Source organism: Photinus pyralis, unplaced genomic scaffold, assembly GCF_008802855.1.
Source record: "Photinus pyralis isolate 1611_PpyrPB1 unplaced genomic scaffold, Ppyr1.3 Ppyr1.4_LG1, whole genome shotgun sequence".
NCBI lineage: Eukaryota > Metazoa > Arthropoda > Insecta > Coleoptera > Lampyridae > Photinus > Photinus pyralis.
Window position 1 is genome coordinate 1,087,632 of NW_022170249.1, and position 11,242 is coordinate 1,098,873.

Sequence of the window (11,242 nt, forward strand, 5' to 3'; positions counted from 1 at the left end):
TTGCATTTATAAATAGCTGCCAATAGTTATTTCAACGAGTCAAGCTATATTTAAGTTTGTGTGCTCCCATACTAATACCGATTTTACCTATAACGTATTTGTGAATAAGCACGTATTAACACTAGCTGAAAATTTTATTTATGTCGCACGGCAATGATGAATGAGAGAATTGCGATTAGTTTAAATGGAGGGTTAAATGTCAGCAGAAAAGAAGACGGTGGTGTCGCGTCAAGTGTTAATTGTACCGTACTCGGTCGCAATCGGTAGATTAAAGAAAAGACGCGGATACTGTCGATACGGTACTTACTTTATATTGCGCAATTATTTTGTTAATTTCAATCTAAAATTCTCGCACATCTCCTTTAATAGGATTACGAGCATGTTAAGATTAGGCTTATTATTCAGCTCGCTCGTGTCGCAAGTGATCCCGGGTGAATAAGAGTTATTTGTGTTTTTCATATGGCGTTATACGGTTATCATTTCCATTGTTTCCGATGGGTTGCGAAATCTGTAAATTTTTTAACTCCAACTTTAGTAAGTATATTAAAGAAACGAGTTTCATAAGAACGAGAATGAGTTTCCGAATGGAAGTGTGCGACAAAGTCTAATGAAACGAGTACGTTGCATAAATCAATTAATAAAAATAATAATAACTTTATTCCCTATAAAGACAAATATAACGCGTCACAGGATCGTCACAATAACATCAAAGCAAAAAACATTATGTTTGGAAATTAAAATGAATCTTCAAAAAATTCAATTAAACTGTAGTAAGGTTTTGACATCAATACATTGTTGACCTTGATTGACGTGATGGATCTTAAATTACACAATTTGAGCAAATGTAAATGTCATTTAACATCATCATCGATTCCAATACTACCTTCCTTTTGCAGCACTGTTCATTTAATTTTTCGAAGTGTAAGTAAATTCAGATTGATACTTTTGTTAATTGATTAATATTACTTTTTATGGTACTTTGTAGAATGGATAATGAAATTATTAGTACTCCATCGGAGTTACGAGAAGTAGCGTAAAGTACAATCAGTAATTTGTTACCAAACAAGTCGAGGGAACGTTCGGCGAATTGTGTACTACAAACGAAGTCGCTGAATAAGTAAAACGAAAACGTCGTCTTCCTTGTGGTTAATATACCGATTCTATGTTACGCCCATGCTTAAATATTCACAAAAAGTTGGACTAGTGTGCTAAATTAAAAGCATATTTTAACGATTGCCGAAGAGATCCAGTCTTGAGCTACAGAACGTCAATCAATTATTCTTTTCTAGAGAAGGCAGATGTCAAATACATTTAGCACAGTAAGTTGTACTTTTCACCAGACGAGGGGCGTAGGTGCTGAAGGAGGAACTGCAGTAATTAGTTTCATAATAGAAGTTGCTGTTGCTGGATGTTTAGATAAAGTAGAAATATGTGTATCATTATTAGCTTCCACACTTAATGGAAGCGTTATGATTAAAAAACTCCTGAGTATGTCCAGATTCTGTATTCTCATTGCTTGCTAGTCAGCAACAAATAATAATACAGGGCGTGTGGTACTGCTTAGGTTGTGTACACAAGTTTGTACATGCTAATAAAGTAATGTATCTTAAGTAAGTTTATCTTACCTTTAGTTTTTCGGCGATTCGGCGTAAACTTGTTTGAAATTGTGAAGGAAAGGACAAAAGGAAAACTCACCACAATCAGCTAAAAGAACTAAAACGTTTACTGTTCTGCTTGCTTTAACTTAACTGTGTGCGAATAGTTGAAATCAAAAATTATCTATTATTCTGTGCACGCATTAGTTATGCGCAGGTAACTAAAATTGTATATGAAAGCATTGAAATGAAAGTAACAAAAACGCGGCAAGTTTAAATTGCTCATATATATATATATATATATATATATATATATATATATATATATATATATATATATGCTGTGTGCACCGGTCCGTAAGCCAAACAGACCGTACACAAAACACCTAAACAAACCTAGCTAGCTCAAACCTTTATCTTCCTCGGAACAAAACTTCTCCCCAGCACAGAGGAGGAATTCGACTCTTTTCTCAGTTAAATTATTAACTTCTACCAGATAGTGGGTTAGACCAAATACCTTAAATCCCAAATCGATCCTAAGAATTTTGATTAAATAAAATGGGCCTTGGGCAAGTATCCAAAGAAAACAATAAATTAAAGGAAATGAAATCGTTCGAAAGACAAACACAGAAATTAATGTGAGAATTACAAATTTCAGTTTTAATGGTTACACAATAAAAAAAAACAACAAGGAAAACAAACAATTATTACAAAGAAAAAAACTAAAATTAAAACTTAATTTTACTTACATTCGGTACATGTCCAAAACTGCTAATCCCAAATACGTTACACACAAAAAAAAACAACAAAATTTCAAAATTACAAAAAACACTCAAGTCGGCGCCGACCACACCTTAGTGACGCACTTTACTGAAGGTCCAAACTTCCAAAACTGCTGCAACTCAGCTTTGCTCCGTAAAACCATTTGAATAAAAACTTTTTATTCAATGGTAAAACGGAAACTCCACCAACTTCCAATGCTAGCTGGCCTCTACAAAAATCAAACTACTGCGGTAACTCGCCGAAGCGAATTAAAAAAATCTTCACTCAACTCCAAAACTGCCCTAACTGGCAACAAAACTGACGATTAAAACTTTACAACTCCAAAACAAAACTTCTGCAGACGTGGATCTGCTCTCAACATGGCAAAAGGCGATTTAAATTTCAAACCAACGTAGTTCTGCGTTGACTCTGGCAAAAAGCCCTTCCTCTTCTCAGTCCGTTCTATTTAAGGTGGAAACCCTTCTTCCAAATTACAAATTAAAATAGCCAATGATAAGCAGTTGATAACAGAAAATTTCCCCCCTAACGCACGTTCAACCAGAGGTAGAAATTATTTTTATAATCAATTTTTAACCGACATTAAGAGATAACACAAAATTAAAATACTAGAAAAAATAGAATTTTCTGTCTTTTAAATACAAAGAAAAGGCGATAAATAACATCCACCTGTCAATTAAATTAAACGTTTACAATGATAACAGAATAAAAGCGATATAAAATTCTCAGAAATCTACGTTAAATAAAATCAAAGATGAGATTAAAATGTAAACAAATACCTACAAACATTGACCTCTTTCTCGTAACAATAATTTCTGTTGAAGTACTTAACTAACGACACAAAACCAAAATCCAGATTAAGGAAATTAACATAGAAACCGCCCTTGTCCTGCCAGACGAAATAACACAAAATTTATTAATTACAAAGGCATATTACTCCATAGATGAATTTCCTATGTAGATTTGTTTGTTTGTTCCATATTTGGTAGCGTCTAGTGGAGAAACCCCGGCTTGGACCACCTCATTGGACACCTGTAATTGCACCGGGTTTAAATAGCTCCAAAGCAAGGTCAGATTATTTTTAATTACCGCTCCTGTCGTGAAGCATGTCGGCGACATTTCCAAACCAGCATTAAGCTCTTTGGGCAAGGCGATCACCTTTTCAACCTAAAACAAAAGTAGTAGTTAGCCAGACTCGAGGTGACCGTTTGTACTTACCAGTTTAGTAATCCGTAGCTGCAGCTGTAATCATCTTTCAACGTTTAAATTCAATCTTGTTACTTCTATACTAATTAATAACTCAAATTTGGTTGCACTTCATGCTCGTAATATTTTTTACTTGTTAATTTATAATTTGCATTTAACTACTTAAGGTTTGTTATATACCGGGTAGGTGCTGAGCGATTTGAAGAGAGTGTCTGATAATAAGCCTAAAACAGAACGGAACTACGCAAGGACTTACCGCTATTTTAACATCATAGAGCATAATGTACCATACCTAAGATCGCTACCCCGATAAGGCCTTATTAGTTTATTGCTCCAGTCGATTACCCTTCGCGCACGTTGTGGCGGGGCTCCTAATTTTTAAACCTTGGAATAAACACGCTATTTATGTTTTTATCATTTATTTATTAATTAAACACCTACACACGTTATATCTGGTTGTCTGAATCTAAATCCAACTCGATCATACTGTTTTTGCAATCTTTGCAGACACATTCGGTGCAACATTTCATGCCTTCTTTCAGGCATGTGCATTTTTCATCTGCACACGATTTATCCCTGCAAAAGATTGCCAATAGTCGTTGGGTGTCATTTGGCACACATTCTTGAAGTTACATCACAGGTTCCAATGAATCTGTTGTATCGACCCATCCAAAATTGACAGGATCCATCCAGGTCATTTTCATGACTATGTAGCCATATTTTTGTTGGGTATATAGTTATAAAATAAATTCAATAAAACAAAATTGATGAATGAGCTATTTACTATTTACCTTAGAACATTGTGGGGTCTGCCGATGCCTGTTAGTTAGGCACCACACAGTGTTTAGCCCCAACGAGAGAGTCACTGGTGAACATGTGCGTTGCGGTCATGCGTGTTTAACTTCAGGCCGGAGAGTAATCTACCAGGCACTTTGTAGGTTGACCGTGCGCTGAACAGTTAATGGTAAAAAGGTAATAAAGTCGTTTTGAGTAGTGGCATTATTGATTTACGAGTGTGACCAGCATCCACATTGGTGACCCCGACGTGATATGAACACGCAACCTTCTGATCTGGGCCCGAGTCAATCCGTTGCAATTTCAGTGACGTGTTGTTATTAATCAGTAACTCTGATAATTGCTCATCGGATTCTTGTTCTTTGGCTATTTCATTTAAATCGAAATTTGAAGAGAGTCTAATCGCGTCTATCCCCGAGAGGGTATCAGCCACTACGTTATCAGGATCTGGAATGTATTCAATTTGAGTTGTGAATTGGGCAATAAAAGATAACTGTCTCACTTGGCGAGGTGAGGCTTTATCTGATTTCTGCATAAAAGCATTTATATCAATGGGTTATGGTCAGTGACAATTTTGAATTGTGATCCCTCAACGAAATGGCGGAAGTATTTCAATGCTTCATGTGGAATGATCGAACGGTGGCATCGAACATTTAAAACTGCAATCATGTGTCATTTGAAACACGCCAATCGCGATTGGACCAAAGTATTATCCACATTACTTATTGGGTTACGTTCTCACGCCAGACCAGATACTGATGCGTCACCCGCAGAATTTGTGTTTGGAACCACTCTGCGCCTTCCAGGGGAATTTTTTATGGAGGGTGATGTTTCGGCTGACCCTAAAAATCGTATCTTCGGAAATACACCAGATATCAACATAATTTTTTTTTTCAACTTTTCGCATGTTTTCTGAATACTTATGCAAATCATAAATGTCAAAATATGGAATAAATCACATAACTGCCCGCATGTCGAAGTTTTCGATACAACATTAGAAAAATTTTGTGTTCGACACCTAATAAAATGAAAAGTATTTGTCGCCGCAATATAAAATAAACTTTATTCGAAGCGCTAAGGACTACTGAATTCAACGCCATCTTAACGGAATAGATAGCTCTTGTAGTTGCCGTGTAACTGGATGAAATATCTCAAGAAAAACGTTTTTCAGCGCGCTCGAAATTTTGCGGTTTTTTTAAATTTTCAAAGTTCGGTACCACCAGAAAAAGTTAAATTTTTCACAAATGATAGAGCCCATTGTGCTTGTAAATGATATATAACACATCTGGTTGTACTCTTGGGTCGCTCATGTGAATATTTCAGAGCCGATTTTACTGGACTATGTAGTTCTATTGGCTTCTGGGGTAGGTATTCGCCATTTTTGTGCCATTATGCCAAAAGCGTTCTCAACTACACGCCGTCCTCTACCTACATAACCTCTTATTAAATCTTTCTTCTCGTTCATCTGTTCTGGATTGTCCGCGAGGAAAAGGGCGCATAAGATATGGTCGCAGGGAGAATGCCTCGTCCCCAATAAGACACAAGGTGTCGATTCCTGTTGATTCGCTAAAGGTCGAGCTGCAGGCACGTTAAGTGCGTGGTTTTGTAGACGTTGTCCGAAAGCTGATACCTCAAAGATTCCACCGTCGCTGTTTTTTTTTTCGGTATTGATGCTCATAGCTCGTCAAAACTGTCAGTTGTCATCCGGAAATAAATATAAAACCGTCCTAGATGATATTGTTCTGTGGTTCTGAATTGCTGTAGCTGTTTTTTAGGAACATTTTTCTTTCATCCGCAGGCGTGTTCTCTCCTGTAAGATTCGAGACACCCTCGCTTTCACTTTGCGCTACTGTTGCATTGATTTCATAACCTCGGCTGCATCTGTTATTGTGCGTGTATCCACGAGATGACCCACGCATTTCAGGTAGAACCTACGAACCAAACGCGGTTTTCTATTTTTATCTAATTTCCACCTGCCGACGCTCTTTAATAAACGAGCCACGTCTAATCTTACGTAAATTTTTCGTAAATAAAATTACCGAAAAAGAGATAATTACCTATTATGTATTAATTTTAAAAACGTAAACTAAACATTATTTTATTCTTTTAATAAGATATAAATAGAGCATATTGCACAAATAAAACTAAAAAAAAACATGTTGCACAAATAAAACTTAAAATGAATTAAAACTAATCTATGTTTAAATTGATAGGCAATTCAAAATGGTATCTTCCCCTTCTAAGATCTTTAAAGCCTTTCAACACCAACTTTAACTGCCGCCGTTCTATCGCACTTTCATCAACAATTTGCGGGTAGGTAAAATAATATTTAGAGTTACTCAGTTTATTTGATGTCTGCTTTCGTAAAAAATTCACTATGAAAGTATTTTCATCTGACACCTCCTTCACAGAAGCCACTAAATTTTTTGTAGTTTGTTTGTTGCTGGGAAGACCTACAACAACGAATGTAATTGTTTTTAAAATTGCTATAGCTGGGTTTTCGTATGCATTCTCTTTGTCTTCTACTTCTTCTCCATTTTCTAATTCTTCCGAGTCATCTTCTAAACCATCTTCATTGTCTTGTACCGTTTGGTCTGATAAGCTTTCACTGCTGCCGCCACATTGTACTGATTTTCCTGGAGCAACATTCAATTTTTTGCCTCGTTTTGGCTTTGGATCATTATTGAATCGTTTTTCTTTTAGCAATTGCGTAAATGATGTTGACCAATTATCTTTTTCCATTTCTTCAGTGTTATCTGGGAGTTTCTTTAGCACGTCCAAGGGTTGTAAAAGGTGAGTAGAATTTGGCGGTAACAAGATAAACCTTAAGTTATTCTTCTTGCATTCTTCTAATACGTAAAGGGGCACGTGACTCGACAAGTTATCTCCAATTAGTATTTTAACGATTTTCAAAATATGGGAGTGCTATTTTTGAGAACCATTCTTCGAACGTGGTGCTATCAAACCAACCGCTCTTGGTTCTATTGTAATGCATTCCATCTAAGCCCCCTTCTAGTAGGGGAGCTAACACGAAATCCACTGAACGAGAATGATCAAAATTGTAACCGATGGAGTTCCATTTTGCCCTATCAGAGTATGCTAAAATCGATCGTCTGCCGCCTCAGGTCATACGACTTAAGGCGCTGCGGGTACTTCTTGTGGTACCAATTCTGAAAGGTTGTTTTTCGAAAAAATAAGTTATATAACCAAATGAAAACGTTGATAATAGCTCTTAAAAAAATATTTAAAAAAATCCCGCGCATTTGATAACTCCGTAAAAAAACAATTCTTAGTCGGTTTTTCACGAACTTTCTACGGATATAACTAGGTTACCGTTGGAAGAATGAAGCTGATTTTTTTTACAGACTCATGATAGGTACTACTAATGACTTAACGGTGTTTCGTTTTTAAATTTTGTCTCTAATTACAAGATTATCTTATTAGCTTAACATTATAAGATATCTTATAATTAGAGAAAAAATTTAAAAAAGAAACACTCTCATAGTCATTGGCTGTACCTATCATTAGTCTGTAAAAAAAAATCAGCTTCATTCTTCCAACGGTAACCTAGTTATATCCGTAGAAAGTTCGTGAAAAACCGACTAAGAATTGTTTTTTACGGAGTTATCAAATGTGCGCGATTTTTTTAAATATTTTTTTAAGAGCTATTATCAACGTTTTCATTTGGTGTATAACTTATTTTTTCGAAAAACAACCTTTCAGAATTGGTACCGCAAGAAGTACCCGCAGCGCCTTAAGTCGTATGACCTGAGGCGGCAGACGATCGATTTTAGCATACTCTGATAGGGCAAAATGGAACTCCATCGGTTAAAATTTTGATCATTCTCGTTCAGTGGATTTCGTGCTAGCTCCCCTACTATTCCACCCACGTTGGATATAAATGGGTTGCTTTGTATACAACGTATGGTGCAAGAAGTCTTCCAGAAGCTGATGCGGCCATCATTACCGACACACTACTTTTGCTACTGTCAATGATTCGATCAGCTCGTTTTGAGACACGTTTGCATAAAACTTTAATTTTACCAGGGTCATCTGATACATTGGTTTCGTCGTAATTTATAATGTTCTTATCAGGAACATCTTTGAGAGATTCACTAAGATTGGTAAAATATTCCTCTACATCATTTTTAGTGACATTAGCCCTTACCCTTTTAATATTCTGGGCAAATCTTCAGTAGTAAAAAAAGTTATTACTAAAACGGCCACGAGAAAAACCTGGAAAATATTTTTAAGTTTCTGACATGGCCGCTAGGTGGTGTAATTGCAATTTGGAATCTAAAAAAGTGATTTCCGCCATATTAACCTAAAAAAATGCCCCCTCTTTAAAGTCGACGATAATCTGAACCTTTTTTGTTTGACAATTATTGCTGTACCTCTAAAAATGAAGTGGTGGGAGGGTATTCAAAAGTTTCTCCCTTCGAAACGGCTGAGCCGATTTTAACAAACTCGGGTTAATTGAAAAGAGTTATTCTTTGGCTATGAATATTATAATATTTGAAGTTTTGTTAGTTTCATATATTGCCGCTTGAGAGCTTTTTTCGACATTCCGTCGGTGTGTATTAACAGAGCCCCAAATTTGGGATTGTATGGTATACACTTTATAATACCAGATTTTCCAGCCCTGATACACTTTTCAATTCCAGCCCTCCCCATACCAAAATCCTGGCTGCGCCACCGATTTCATTATAATTATGGGTTACGAAAATTTAAATTCGGTAATATTAGGTAGTTCAGGTGCACTCATAGAGTTTTAGGTTTTAAAAACGCGTTTAGGTATTTTTTTAGGTAATATTACATGGCCGTCAATTGACTCCATTTTCACAGAAACGGATTTATTTACAAGTATTTGTCCTGTACCTAAAATAATAAAAAAAAAAGGTATTGTACCTCTACAATCCTAGCCCTAGGAAAGATATTTGGCAACAGGAAACTCCTTCGAGAAGTTTAGCACAGAGATTTTTCTCCACAACCTTTAAAACCTAATCATCTCAGGAATCGAAATCTTGCCTTTAAAAGTCCGATTGTTCTCTCCACAACATTTCTTATTTTACGAAATGCCTTATTGAAACGCTCCTCATGGGCATTTAAGGTTCGCTCTCCCACTGGAACCATGAGCCAAAGCTGCAGGGGATATTCTGAATCTCCGATGAGTAAAGAGATTTTTTCAGTTTCATGCAGCTCTCGCAGATGACGATGCACCTCGCTGGTTGTCCACATTGCAAAATCGGTGAACTGAGCCGGGAAAGCGAGTATTTATCCCAATTATTCGCTGGTCGGCAGTGCAAACTATTTGTACATTCAAGTTACAGCAGCCCTTCGTATTATTATAGTATGCGATTCCCGGATTGTAGGATCATCAGTCGGCGGCGCTTGAATGGCGATGTGTTCCGTCTATAATACCTATGATTCCACGAAACTCCCAAGTTTTTGAAGAAATAATTGCTTTTCTCTTCTTTTTTCTGCTGGACTAATTGGGAAATGTATGTGATGTCCGAGATGGTCGTCACATTGACTACATCTTCAATGCAGCGACTCACCGATGCTGGGAGAGTAAAAATCCACTCCAACTTCTGTCTGGTACCCTCCTTGTGCAAACAAATGAAGAGCTGTCAAAAATTTTGACTGGTGGCTGAGGGAAATTGTTGATCTGTGTTCTTGCAGGAAGGGACTGATTTCCAAGAGCAGTGTCTCTATATTGAAGTAGGTATATCCGTCAGTTCTGCGAGTGGGTGCCTTCGTTTTGCAATTAAGTCGTTCTTTCTCAAGATCTTTCATTTGTTGACTATCTCATAGGATTCCTTTGGCGGACTGCATTTTTCCGTCCACAGTTCTATGGTAATATGATTTTAGGACATTTCGCCCTTCAAAATTTCTCTTGGGCAGTGGGGCTTCTCACAATTTCATCGACCGATCACATCTACGAAGGTACCTTCATTTGGTGTCGGTTTGGTTCCTCCACGAGTTTGGTGGCGCCACTAGTAATCTATTGGTTATACAGGGTGACAATTTGAAAACTTACCACCCCCCATATCTTAGTAAATAAACGAGATATTTAAAAAAATCAAAATCCGTTTCGGTAATTCGGAGGGGGAATCACAATGAGATAGTTGGCGACGCACCCCCTCCAACCCCTTGCGCCCCAGCCACCCCAACTTTTAAATCTTAAATAGTGACTCCCCATGTGTGATACGTCGTTGGAAAGCTCTGAAAAAATGCTTTCCAACCATACCAAATAGAATTACATTTAGGTTAGTAATGTAACAAAATTTATAAAAATTATATATTTATCGTGTAACTAATTGGGCGAAGTTCAGATGACAGTGGTGAAACCCACTGCCTCTGCTCTTCCACTTAACCCAGTATATTACTTACATTATAAAGGGATGACACATTGCTTCTAATTATAAATAATAAAAACTAAACAATGAAAATTATTGTTGACCAGTGCGGTACAAAAATTATGAATGGACGTAGCGAGAATGATATTGAATATAATTACTGATATATACAGGGTGTTACACGACCGTTCGAAAAAAAAAAATCGGGTTGTAGAGGGCATCAAAACAAGCACTTTTTCCAAATAAACCGAGGGTCCAACGTGTTTCGTTTGGGAGCCACCCCCCAAAGAGTGTTGAAATCTGCATTTCTTCTTTAATTTTTTTCTCAGCAACCATAAGAGTTACAAAGTCGGGTGGCATGTCTTTGAATAGGTTTTTGGGTATGCTCTTTCCGATTTTGCAATTTTTTTTTCAAAATTCCTACCCCTAAAGGGCGCACCCCTAAACTAGGGTGCAAAAAAAATTCTGATTTCGACGAAATTTGGTATCTGGGGGTTTTTTAACATG

At 36.8% G+C, this 11,242-nt stretch overlaps 2 long non-coding RNA genes across 4 annotated transcripts; one reads left to right on the plus strand and one right to left on the minus strand.

Moving 5' to 3' along the window:
• Positions 1 to 54: 54 nt before the first annotated feature.
• Positions 55 to 1,643, plus strand: LOC116174285. The gene is made up of 3 exons (XR_004146079.1): positions 55 to 616; positions 671 to 921; positions 986 to 1,643. It is a non-coding gene; the product is annotated as an uncharacterized LOC116174285 (long non-coding RNA).
• A 1,553-nt stretch (positions 1,644 to 3,196) lies between these two features.
• On the minus strand, positions 3,197 to 5,640 carry LOC116158939. 3 transcript variants are annotated; one of them, XR_004142863.1, is made up of 4 exons: positions 4,023 to 5,640; positions 3,594 to 3,965; positions 3,465 to 3,542; positions 3,197 to 3,407 (listed from the first exon to the last, which is right to left on the minus strand). It is a non-coding gene; the product is annotated as an uncharacterized LOC116158939 (long non-coding RNA). The 3 variants fall into 3 exon arrangements; XR_004142862.1 differs by having other exon boundaries at positions 3,594 to 3,821; positions 3,874 to 5,640; XR_004142861.1 differs by having other exon boundaries at positions 3,594 to 5,640.
• Positions 5,641 to 11,242: the final 5,602 nt, after the last annotated feature.